Raw genomic sequence first — 12,028 nt, forward strand, 5'->3', positions numbered from 1 at the left:
CGACAGATAAATGGCTGTAACTTGGGAACCGCTCGTCCGATTAATATCAAACCTCGAAAAGGCACATCCGCGGGTCCCCAGCAATATTCCTGGCAAGTTTCAATCAGGTCGGACTGTCAATCGTGCAAAAAAAAAAGCATTTATTGTGACGTCATTCGTGATGTCATAGCACCGTGTCTTGTCATTGGTCGACAGATAAATGGCCATAACTTGGGAACCGCTTGTCCGATTGATATCAAACCTCGAAAAGGCACATCCGCGGGGCCCCGGCAATATACCTGGCAAATTTCAATCTGAAGAGGAAGCATTGTGACGTCATTCTTGATGTCATAGCACCCACCCCTTGTCAAGGTTTGTCATGTCATAGCACTTGATGTCATAGCACCTGTCTGGTTGACAGACAATATATAGGTCATTATTGGTTGACAGACATTGGTCATTGTATCACGTTATTCTTTTTATTCAATTATTGTGTACTGCCAATTATTGTGATATTATTAATATGCTGTTATCATTATTCTGAGAAAAAATGGCATGATAAGGTGAGAAGGTGGAACGACACTTCAGCTGCAATATATACACCTTTTCAATACTGAAAAAAGCAATTAAATGGCCGTAACTTGGGAACTGCTCGTCCGATTGACATCAAACCTCAAAAAGGCACATCTGCGGGGCCCCGGCAATATTCCTGGCGCGTTTCAATCCGAAGAGGAAGTATTGTGACGTCATTCGTGACATCATAGCACCGTGTCCTGTCTGGATGACAAGACAATATATGTCGTAATTAGTTGACAGACATTGGTCATTGTATCTCGTTATTCTTTTTATTCAATCATTGTGCTATTATTGTGTACTGCCAATTATTGTGCTATTATTAATATGCTGTTATCATTATTCTGAGAAAAAAATGACATGATAAGGTCAGAAGGTGGAACGACACTTCATCTGCGATATATACACCTTTTCAACACTGAATAAAGCAATAAAATGGCCGTAACTTGGGGACCGCTCGTCCGATTGACATCAAACCTCGAAAAGGCACATCTGCGGGGCCCCGGCAATATTCCTGGCAAGTTTCAATCAGATCGGACTGGCGGTCGAAGAGAAACGGCGGTCGCAGACAAACAGACAGACAGACACATACACAGAGATTGCTGAAATTATAGATACCAGTAGGGGCCCATAGAGGCGGGCCTGTAGGTTCGTAAACGATGACTGAATTGGGGCATTATTTCAATTAGATTGGACCAACCGTATCATAAATGGCCATAACTTGGGAAACATACTCATGTCCCCAGCGTCAATTGTGACGTCATATCAAACGAAGAAGAATTGTGTTGTCCTGTCATTGGTCGTCAGATAAATGGCGGTAACTTGGGAACCGCTCGTCCGATTAATATCAAACCTTGAAAAGCACATCCGCGGGGCCCGGGCAATATTCCTGGCAAGTTTGTCAGATCGGACTGTCGATCGTGCAAAAAAATAAATAAATAAACATTAATTGTGACGTCATTCGTGACGTCATAGCACCGTGTCTTGTCATTGGCCGACAGATAAATGGCCGTAATTTGGGAACCGCTTGTCCGATCGATATCAAACCTTGAAAAGGCACATCTGCGGGGCCCTGGTAATATTTCTGGCAAGTTTCAATCCGATCGGACCAGCGGTCGTCGAGAAACGGCGGTCGCAGACAGACAGACAGACACACACGCACACACAGAGATTGCTGGAATTATGGATAAACTAGTACGTGCCCGTAAAAAATAAAAATTAAAATTAAAATTAATAAATAAATATTCCAACCACGAGCAACAAACAACAACCACAGAGGCCGTTTCTTCGCTCTCGCATGCCCGTACGTGCGTGGCGCGGAAGTTCGCATATCACAGTTACGATGATTCGCAATTTAGGTTTTAATGGCTAATTATTCAATTAGCGCCAACGCATTTTGCCTTTTCGCAATGTCATCGCAAGGAAAAACAAAAAGGGAAGAGAAGAGAGAAAAAAAAATTCCTTCCTGGTTCGGAGCATACCAGCACTCTGATGTTACCGAAATTTATGCACCGTCTCATATGAAAACGATCATAACTTGCGGCATTGTGTTTATCTATAAATGTGCATAAGAAATCGAGAAATTATTAGAATGCACGAAGTCATCACTCTCCGGAAGTCTGTACGTTGTAACCCGTAATGGGGAACGCAGCTGAGCTTCCCTTCCCCATCGGCCACGCCCACACAACGTGTCTTGTCATTGGTTTGGTAAATAAATGGCCATAACTTGGGAAGCACTTGTCCGATTAATATCAAACCTTGAAAAGGCACATCCACAGGGCCGCAGCAATATACCTGGCAGGTTGAAATTAGATCGGACCAGCGGTTGTCGAGAAACAGCGGTCAGAGACACACACACACAGAGATTGCTGGAATTATATATATATATATATATATATATATATATATATATATATATATATATATATATATATATATATATATATATATATATATATATATATATATATATTGAATCTAATGCTGTATCTTTCCAAAGTTTGCTCACGGTCCTCTGTGTGGGGCAAACATTGCAATGTGGCTGGCCCCATACAAAAATAAAGTTGGACACCCCTGCACTAACGATTGCACCATTGAGGCTTGTAATGATATAGTTGGGATACAACTCAATGAAGTAACAAAGCTTGACTTTGTGTGATTTCAGATCAACGTGGCAAGTTCTATTCAAAAGCAAGGAAATGTACAACAATGGAAGGAAACAAGCTGAGAAGTATAAGGTGAAGAAATGAGTTCATTGTCACGTGCGGATGGATGGCTACGTGCGTGGGAACTTTATGCTTCAACAACCCGCATACAATATCACAAAAATAGATTAAATTTGACGTGAGGCTGCTTGTGTTGTCTACATCTGAATTCAATGCTTTCTAATTTACCACGATGAAGCTGTAATACACTACAAACTGCTTCATAAGAGCAACACAAATCCGAACATTTTATTTACTGCTCCTGCTTAACTATTATAAGCCTGGTGTTGGCTTAACGGTTAAAGTGGCTGGCTTAAGATCTTAGAGTCTTGAGTTTGAGCCCCTGTTGGGCTGTTGAAATAACACCAGGTGGGTTGACTAAGCCTGCCATCTGTCCGAGGTCAGCAAAATGAGTACCAGCTTACTGGTAACAGGGGCACTGCATCAGTAGCACAGCCACACTTGCAAAAAATGATACAACCAACAACACAGGCTGCAGGGCACTGGCAACGGACAAAGCAAGGTCATACAATTCAGGACGTTTTATTTGATGTACGACAACTTCTATTTGATGAGCTGGACTGGATTTCTCTTCCCCCCTGAATGATCTGCTGGGTACCTTGTCTCATGTTTAATTGTTAAGTAAGGCTTTGTGATAATCATCTGCTCTTTGTCTCTTTTTCTATCAATGCCTGATGAATTCTTTATTTGCTTGTGATTACTTTGGTTGATTGAATTTACTTATTTTCACCACAAGGAAATAAAAAGTTATTTCTTTATATTTTTTCCTTATTAATGAATTCCTTGTTGACATTCCAACCTGTCCATGCTTGTCTTTTCCTTCCATTGATCCAGCATTGTCCGAACCTAGATAGACTGGGAGGTAATTACCACACTCTTGACCAATAATAGTCAGCACGCACCAGCGGTTAAATGCTCCGGCCGCCCTAATTAAGATCTAATCAAGATAAGATTGGTACTTTGACGAGGGCACACTCCCATTTCAGGAAGCCATGTGACCTCGTCAAACGGCAAAATTAGACAGTGGACACTGGAACTCATGGTTAACTGATTGGCATTTGTGGTTCTAAAGCAACGCACCATGCCACGAAGTTAATTGTGAGCGATGGCCCCCGGTCCGCTTCCGAGGACAAACGTGGATTAAACCCCCTCATAATACACTCAGTACCCATGGCCATAACAACATATTGTTACGGTTGTGGAAATTCACAGAACACCATTCAGGTTTCCCAGAGATCAGTTATGTCGATAAGTGTGTGTTCAAATTAGATTTCCCCACCGATGTCGAAAGGGGCAATTATTCGTGTCACCGGGCTGTGATCTTTGAGGTAGTGTTATTCTTTTCTGTCATTATTTTAAACAAGCATCTCTTCACCACCTTCTCCAAAACGCCAACCACACCACTCCACCCATGCCTCTTCAACAACCACAATCACTTTCTCCACAACCACCAACATCCCCACAGGCAACGGCCTCCCCAACGAATAACATCTCTGCCAACCAACGCGATGAATTCTCAACAAATAAAGAAAACGAAAGCAACGGTAAAAAAGAACCCGATTTACCGAAGAAAAACACTTCTTGGAATTTTCCCTCAGAACTGGTAAACAGAAGTGAAGGTTGGGCAACAACCACAGAGCCAAGCCGAGCTCTGCTGGAATTTTCCCCCGTGCGCCGGGAATGGAGGGGCAAAGCTCCGTGGCGATAAAAAGGGCGCGTTGAGACTCCGACGAGCAGTTGAGTTGGGGAGAGAACCACGCCGACCAGCAGTGGAGGGAGGAGAGGAGTCACCAGCAGTTGAGTCTGGAGTCTGGAGTGAGAGAACAATTTGAAGTGGTATACCTTGTCATATATTTGCAATCCTCACCTGAATTTCGGGGAAAAATGAAATTTTTTAATTTTTGAGGGATCATGACTGTATTATATGTGACTGATTAAGAAAAGTAAACATGTATTTGAATACTACTACCATACCGTTATTACCAGAAAAAAATTAAAGCTTCTGGGATGGGTCAATATAAATATATGGGGTCTCAAAGTTGGGTCTTCATACAAAACCAACATTTTTTTCTGGATTTCAACTGATCAGGTCATAAAAATTAAGAGAGGTATACTCCGTTTTATGTTTGTTTCTTACAGAGTAGTTATAGAGGAATAATCTTTGAATATTTCAAGGTTCTAGCATCATCAATTAAATTAACATTTAAAAAGTAGTTGGAGTTTAAAAGTAGCCGTTCATTTTGTGATCCTTACAACGACCATAAAAATAGGGCCACAACCACATTTTCAACCCTCAATATCTCGGAGTTGACCGTATCTATGGACCTAAAATTTTACGCAGCTTCATTGTGATACCTGGGAAATATTTTATGAAAGTTTAAAGTATATCTGAGGGGGTCAACTGGAAGGCCTCCAGTGATATGAGGTGGAATGACTCTTAAACAAAGACTTGGCCATCATTCACTCAGGGGCAAAGAATAAAACAAGAAGGACTTGAAAAAATAAAAGTAATGTCTGTAGAAAAGGAAAGCAGTCTTTCCTTCTCTCCCTCACCTCACACAAATATATAGGAGAATGCAGAGGAAAATGGATGGGGAAGATGGGCAGTGGCAATGTGAAGTGATGGGGACATGTAGCCGTGTCCCTGAGGTGCCGAGACCGAGAAGTCGTGTCCTCTCTGACGTCCCAGATATGCGAGCTAAATGTGTGACTCACCCTCCTCTGCCTTAGGTTCTTCCTCCTCAGGCCCCCGTCGATGAGGTGCTGCCGTTCACCCTCCTCGTCCGTCCGTCATGGCTGACAGGATCCAGAAGGCAGGATGACGCTCTTGGAAGGAATATTATTTTTTTCCACAGAAACTCGACACCAACTGCTCATGAAACTTTATTTTCTTTTCCCTTGCACGTTTTTGTTCCTTTCCTCATGAGCGAGCTTGTCCCGTTCATTTCCCCTTTCTGCTTCTGTGTCTGCCATCTGTTCTCTCTTCTGCTTTCTACCTTTTGCTTCTTCCCTTTCTGCTTTCTGAGTCATCTGCTCAGGAGCACTCTTTGTCCCTGCTCGTGCGAGTTCATCACGAGGGCTTCTCTTCGCCTTTCTGGTTCTTCACATCAGCTTGCTTCCCCTCCTGCCACAAGCCTTCTCCCCCTCCCAATGGTCCGTAGTCGATGGGGGCAGGTGCATTACGTCACTTGTGGAAATTGCCACAGCAGTCTGAGGAAACTTTCAACGAAGCCTCGGCCCCGATTTCTATGCATCCAAAGCTGCAACGAGAGCCCCCAGCCGCCTCTTTCACATGAAAATTTCCCAGTTGCACAGTTTTACACTGTACCACGTCCGTGAGAAGCACCACACCTCGCAGGCCACGCCGAGCACCAAGCACCAGGAACATGCATGTGAAACACGATGCGAGCGAGCATGCATGCAAGAACATCCGATGGGTTAGAAAGCAATGCGTGGATGGAGGGAACACAGAAAGGAACCCCTACGACAGAGGGCTGACCAAACGGCTGTGGTATTGAAGGTAAGACTGATGGGGTGAAGGATGGATTTTTGAAAGTATGGTTGATATCGAGGAGATTATTGGTGAACCGTCGAAACAGGCCGATGGAGTAATGGAAGGATGATTGAAAGTAACAGAATGATTGAAGAGAACGATGGTGTGAAGGAGGAAAGATTGAAAGTAACAGTGGGGGGGGGGGGGGAGACATTACATGGGACAAATACAGACCAGCCAACACATGCCCCACAAACAGTCTTTTGACAAGGGACCAAGGACTATCTACACAAAGACTAACAAGAAAAGAGCAATCGGAGATTGCAGACCCTTGCCAGGACTTGCTTTGTGTGGTATTTGTGCACTGTTGTGTTACGTAATTCATAATTATTAGACATAATTATAAGTGCCACGATATAACTACTGGCAGTGATGACTGGGTACCAAGACATTCCACTTTGATTGCACACCTGACACTGACCCATGACGTTATTATTATTATTTTTCAATTGAATTTAGAATGGGATTAAAATAATTCATTTCAAATCAAATGGAAGACCAAATAGGTACAGTCCTGAAATGGAGTCATCAGAAAGAACCTGAACAAGCAAAAACCAAAGATGAAGTCATCAGAATGTACCTGGATAGGATTCGCATTTCAGCTGCTACTCCTCTACCCTCAAACCCCTCCAGCTCTCACGTGAGCCTTTTTCTAAAATAAAAAATAAAAAAACCCAGATCAAAAAAATTAATCATTCTGCCTGCCAGACCATGGATCTGATCAAGTTGAAATTTAAAACATGCGTTTCCCCATTAGTACTAGATCACAGTGGTGAAGTTTCATGTCGATTGATTAATCGGTTCCAAAGAAAACATTATTTAATATTTTTATTAAATCCAATATGGCTGCCAAACCATGGGACCTATCATTTATTCCTGAACAAACATGTGCACCCAAGGCTTGGGGAAAATGTGTGTGAATTTTCCCCTTGACCTGTCCAGCCATTCTGGAGAAGATGATTTTTTTATAGGTTTTAGGGTAAATCCAATATGGCTGCCAAACCATGTGCCCTATGACATCACATGTGTGATCCTTTTGTTCCTCCTGGATAGGTGGTCATACATCTAAAGTTTTGCCACGATCTGTTCAGCCACTCAGAGATTAAGATTTTTGAAGGTTTTTATTTTTTTTAACAATATGGCAGCCAAATCACGTGACTGATGACGTCATCAATTAATTTTTTTGTGGACCATTTTACCCCAAGATGACCCTCAAAATTTTTCATACTGATCATATATAGCATTCTGCATATGCAATTATGACGTCACAACGAAGGCACCAATGACATCATAAAAATATCAAACTTATTCCCCATGAGGAGTACTTGTCAAGTGTGAAGTTTCAATTTTTTCAGAGTTTCGGAGATAGTGGTCTAAAGTTTTTCCATTTTTCCAACATGGCTGCTACACCACGTGACCTATGACATCCTCATTATGATGACTGCATTATAAACGAGTATTCGCACCTTTGTTGAAAATTTTGTCTCAGTTCGACAAGCGGTTGCGGAGAAAAGCATGAAAATTCTGAGCAGACAAACAAACAAACAGACCAAACGCAATACCCTCTCCTTTGGTGAGGGAAATGAAATAACTGATTCTCAGGTCACCTACATGTGTGTCCATGTATGCTCTCTACCTGTGGTAAGTTTTCCAAAACCATAACAATATATATATATATATATATATATATATATATATATATATATATATATATATATATATATATACATACATATACACACACATATATACATATGTATGTGTATGTATATGTGCATGGAAAGCAGGAATAAATTGGTTTGAGAAAGTTACTTGAACACAGTGCACTTCTATTAATACCACCACCAGCTGTTTGACATTTACAAACAAACACGAGTAAACAGTCGTTGGCAAAAGGCAACCACATGCCAAAAAGACCAAATATCCTTTACAGATGCTGAGTGAATGAAAAATAAATTTATCAATCTCTCTTCTCCAGAATTATATAACGTTTTCGATGTTATCTTGGACATGGGGTTGGATTTGGCATTCCTTGAAAATAATATATCTTATTTATCATTTGAATATCCTTATCTGAAAATTGAGAAATAATTATTGCGGAGCCCAGTTTTCTCTTTACATGTGACATGTACATAACAAAGATCAGTTGTGTAGTCTACAAGAAACTGCTGCATGCAGTGATTGTTTTCCATTTATGATATTAGGATAAGTCGTGCTATATAAATATGCACAAGATGCATTTTCTTTAAAGTATCATTTCATTCAGGTATTGTATTTGAACAACTGAGAGTTATCCCAAAACTACTCCCCCATCCAAGTATACCACCACTACAACCACCACAACTACTACTCTTACTTCTTTAACAACCTCAATAATTCCCACTTTCTTATATGGCTAGATGGGAAACGATTTGGGCAAAGTGTTGCACAAAACTAACAAGATCTGACGGTTGACAGGAATTGGTAATTTGTTCAGGATTATGATCTATCGTCCTGCTTGCAAACACTGAAGTGATCATTTATAGCTGGGTCAAAATTCGATTCAAGGCGAGATAGCTCAGAGACAAGTGCACATGCAGTACCTCTAAATTATTCTGACAGCCATTGAGGTACCCTTAAGATAATCCTTCTAATGGTATTGAGATTATTACTTATAACAGCACCTTTAGTACAGTTATGAATATTTTGCAGTTAATGCGTATATACTGTACACTTTATGTTAACCGGAGAGTCTGGGGCGTTTATGCAACATTTTTGCAACACAAAATGTGCAACTTTTGGGGAATTTTCAGTTCCGTGCAACTTAATGCATACATTTAATTATTTATTTGAAGCTCTTTGCTTCAAATGTGTTTAATTGCAAGCTGCCGTAATTTCAACCGACTTGTCGGTGCTGCCATCTATCAGAATTTAGTGAAACTATTGAAGTGTATGGATATTCTGTCGTCTGCATAAGCAACAAGTTCCTTCTTGCAAAATGTACCATACTCACTAAAATTGGATTTGTTTTTGCAGCAGCTATTAATCGAGGTGGTAGACTGTTGCTTTGTTCCATGAAAGCTTTTCGACATTGTTGCCGGAGAATGAAGTCATTGTTTAAACATTGATTGACCAAAGCAAACCTTGATGTAAATTCCAAAGCTGAATGTCATAATTGTGCTCACAGACTAGTTCTTGGAATGTGATGCATGGGACTTGAATATAGAGACTGCAAATTCCTTAGGTTATGGCAGGATGCCTATTCCTGCTGTGCTCATTTCCTTCCTGCGTTTCCTTTCTCAGTTTTTTTTTTTTTTTAAAGAGTGAGCTTGCTGAAACAGGACCCCTGCGATCCTTGGGGATGAGGAAGGTAAATGGATCCCACGCTCTTACACATGATAGGAAAGTCACCAGATAATTTCTCATGGGTTTCACCAACATGCCTGCTGAGGAAAGCAAGTAAGCCGAACTTGAAATAAAAAAATGGCGCTACTTTGTAGAACATCTATTATGATAAGCATTCCAAACATGAATGTTTTCAAAATATCAACATATTGATATTGGTGGCAAAAAAATTAATTAGACCTTGGTAGTTTGCTATTTCCAAATTTTAAATGTGGCGTGAGAGCTACAGTAAGTACGTGAATGATGGTTGTAAGATCCCATCGAATTGGTTCATTCATTTGTACAGATAATTCATCATGCATTCAAAATCCAATCCAAGAGTCATGCAAGGTCATGATATATAGTTGGGCATTTTAGCAAAGCCGACAACTGCAGAAGACCACGAAAAAACAGACGAGATTTTGAGTAGGACAAACTTCTTACTTAATCAATTAGCATGGCTGGCAAGATTGCCTTTGAGCTGTCTACCCTTGGTTTAAATCTCAACCAAGCCATAAACTGTAACACTGGTGTTTCAACCTGAAGGGCAACACCAGCCATACTGTACAATCCATCTGCTAAATTGGTTGTTAGTGGAAATCAAAGATCTCATTGTGTATTTGTGAAGTAGTTCAGTTATTGTTGCACCCTAAAAAAATTACAAATTCCTCTTTTAACCAATAAGATCAGGTATGAGAGCATGTGCAGGAGCAGCACGTTGCTGTGTCCACCTTCCAATGGTACTCCAAGGCCTCTGTCTGATCGTTCCCCAGGCAGATGCCTGGCCCATCCCCATCTCATTGAGATGCTGATCAGTCTACTGCAACCATGAGGCATGTGGTCGGTCCATTGGCCTCCTCTACTCACGAGGTTTCCTTGCTGAGAGAATGTGATGAGCAGGATCAGTGTCAGGAAAATGAACCACATGTCCATACAGCTGCAGCTGACGCTCACGTACTTTGCAGGTAACAAATCTCAATTGAGTCTCTCTCAGCAACCAATTGTTGGACACAAAGTCCGACCAGCGATAACCAAGGATTCTCCAAAGAGACCTGTACCAAAGGAATTAAGTCTTTGTCTCAGATCCCTGGACAGAGTCCAAGTCTCACATCCATAGAGCAAGACTGGAAGCTCCAAGAACCTGAAGACTCAGACTTTCGTCCTCCTACACAGGTACCGGCAGCGCCACTCCCCACGGTCTAGTTAATTCATGACTCTCCAGGCCCAACCCAGTTGTCTATTGACATCTGGCTCACAGCTAGCAGACATGAATATCACTGCCAAGGTAAGTGAATCTCTCCATGACCTCAACATCCTCACCACAAACAGGTACAGACAAGATTGCATAATCCAAGATGTCACTGAAAGCCTGGATCTTAGTTTTGACCCAGGAAACCCATAATTCCAGCGACTCTGACTCCTCCTTCAGCACCCCAAGGGCCCCCAAAAGGATATCCAGTCTCTGAAAAGATGACTGCATCATTAGCGAAATCAAAGTCAGAGATCTTGTCATTCCCAAACGATGGACCTCAGCTTGATATCTCTAAGATCCTCCCCAAAATCCAGTTCATACAAGCACTGAAAAGTGTGGGGCCAGTACACACCCCTGATGAACTCCAGTTACAACTGGAAATAAGACGGAGATGGTGTCTCCCCATCTCACAGCACTCTCAGTTCCAGAATATAGTTCAGACATCAGATTAATCAGTTTTGTTGGCACCCCAAGAAGACCCAGAATCTTCCACGGGGCATATTTAACCAATAAGGAGTGACATAAATGCATTGATTTCTTCATTTATTAAGACTACTATGACTACCCTTAATTAATGCAGCATCTTGTAGGATCGGCTGACAAACGTTGTTGGCTGAAGTCACTACAAAGTGTCTGCCCAGGTCCGACATTCAACTGAAGGTGGTTGGGTCATGCTTGTGGAAAGGACAGCCAGCTTAACGTTCATCCGAAGGACAGCACACCTTGTGATGCAACGCCCTGCTTGTGAAACAACAATCCGACATCTTAGTCAGATCAGGAAGCACAGATCCTGTACACATTAAGCAACAAATTACAAATCCCTACTCTTACCATTCCGAATCAGCGGCTTCATAATCAGCAGCATTTCGAATTACAAATTCCTAAAACCAATGACGTAGCGGCAGAGATGCGCTCCAAGCAACACGCGATCCATTGATGCAAACCTGCAGCCACGTGCTGCACATTGGTCGAATCAGTTAACAAAGCCCAATGGACTTGATATCTCGCTCTTCTATGAGCCTCGACATTGGATACAAATAAATTTCGATATTTGAAGAATCGACTTTTTACAATATCTTACTC

The 12,028-nt window shown here is 41.6% G+C and overlaps 2 long non-coding RNA genes across 5 annotated transcripts in view; one reads left to right on the plus strand and one right to left on the minus strand.

Annotated features, from left to right (window-relative positions):
• Positions 1–3,548, plus strand: part of LOC147026210 (uncharacterized) — a 190,655-nt gene extending 187,107 nt beyond the window's left edge. For all 4 annotated transcript variants that reach the window (XR_015058154.1, XR_015058156.1, XR_015058155.1 and 1 more), the window contains exon 8: positions 2,717–3,548. This is a non-coding gene — a long non-coding RNA (uncharacterized LOC147026210). The remainder of the gene's footprint in view (positions 1–2,716) is intronic.
• LOC147026211 (uncharacterized) lies at positions 364–6,031 on the minus strand. The gene is made up of 3 exons (XR_015058160.1): positions 5,493–6,031; positions 4,343–4,587; positions 364–756 (listed from the first exon to the last, which is right to left on the minus strand). It is a non-coding gene; the product is annotated as an uncharacterized LOC147026211 (long non-coding RNA).
• Positions 6,032–12,028: the final 5,997 nt, after the last annotated feature.

This window comes from Eptatretus burgeri, chromosome 5 (genome assembly GCF_056783735.1).
Source record: "Eptatretus burgeri isolate ZD-2024b chromosome 5, Ebu_testis_v1, whole genome shotgun sequence".
Lineage (NCBI taxonomy): Eukaryota > Metazoa > Chordata > Myxini > Myxiniformes > Myxinidae > Eptatretus > Eptatretus burgeri.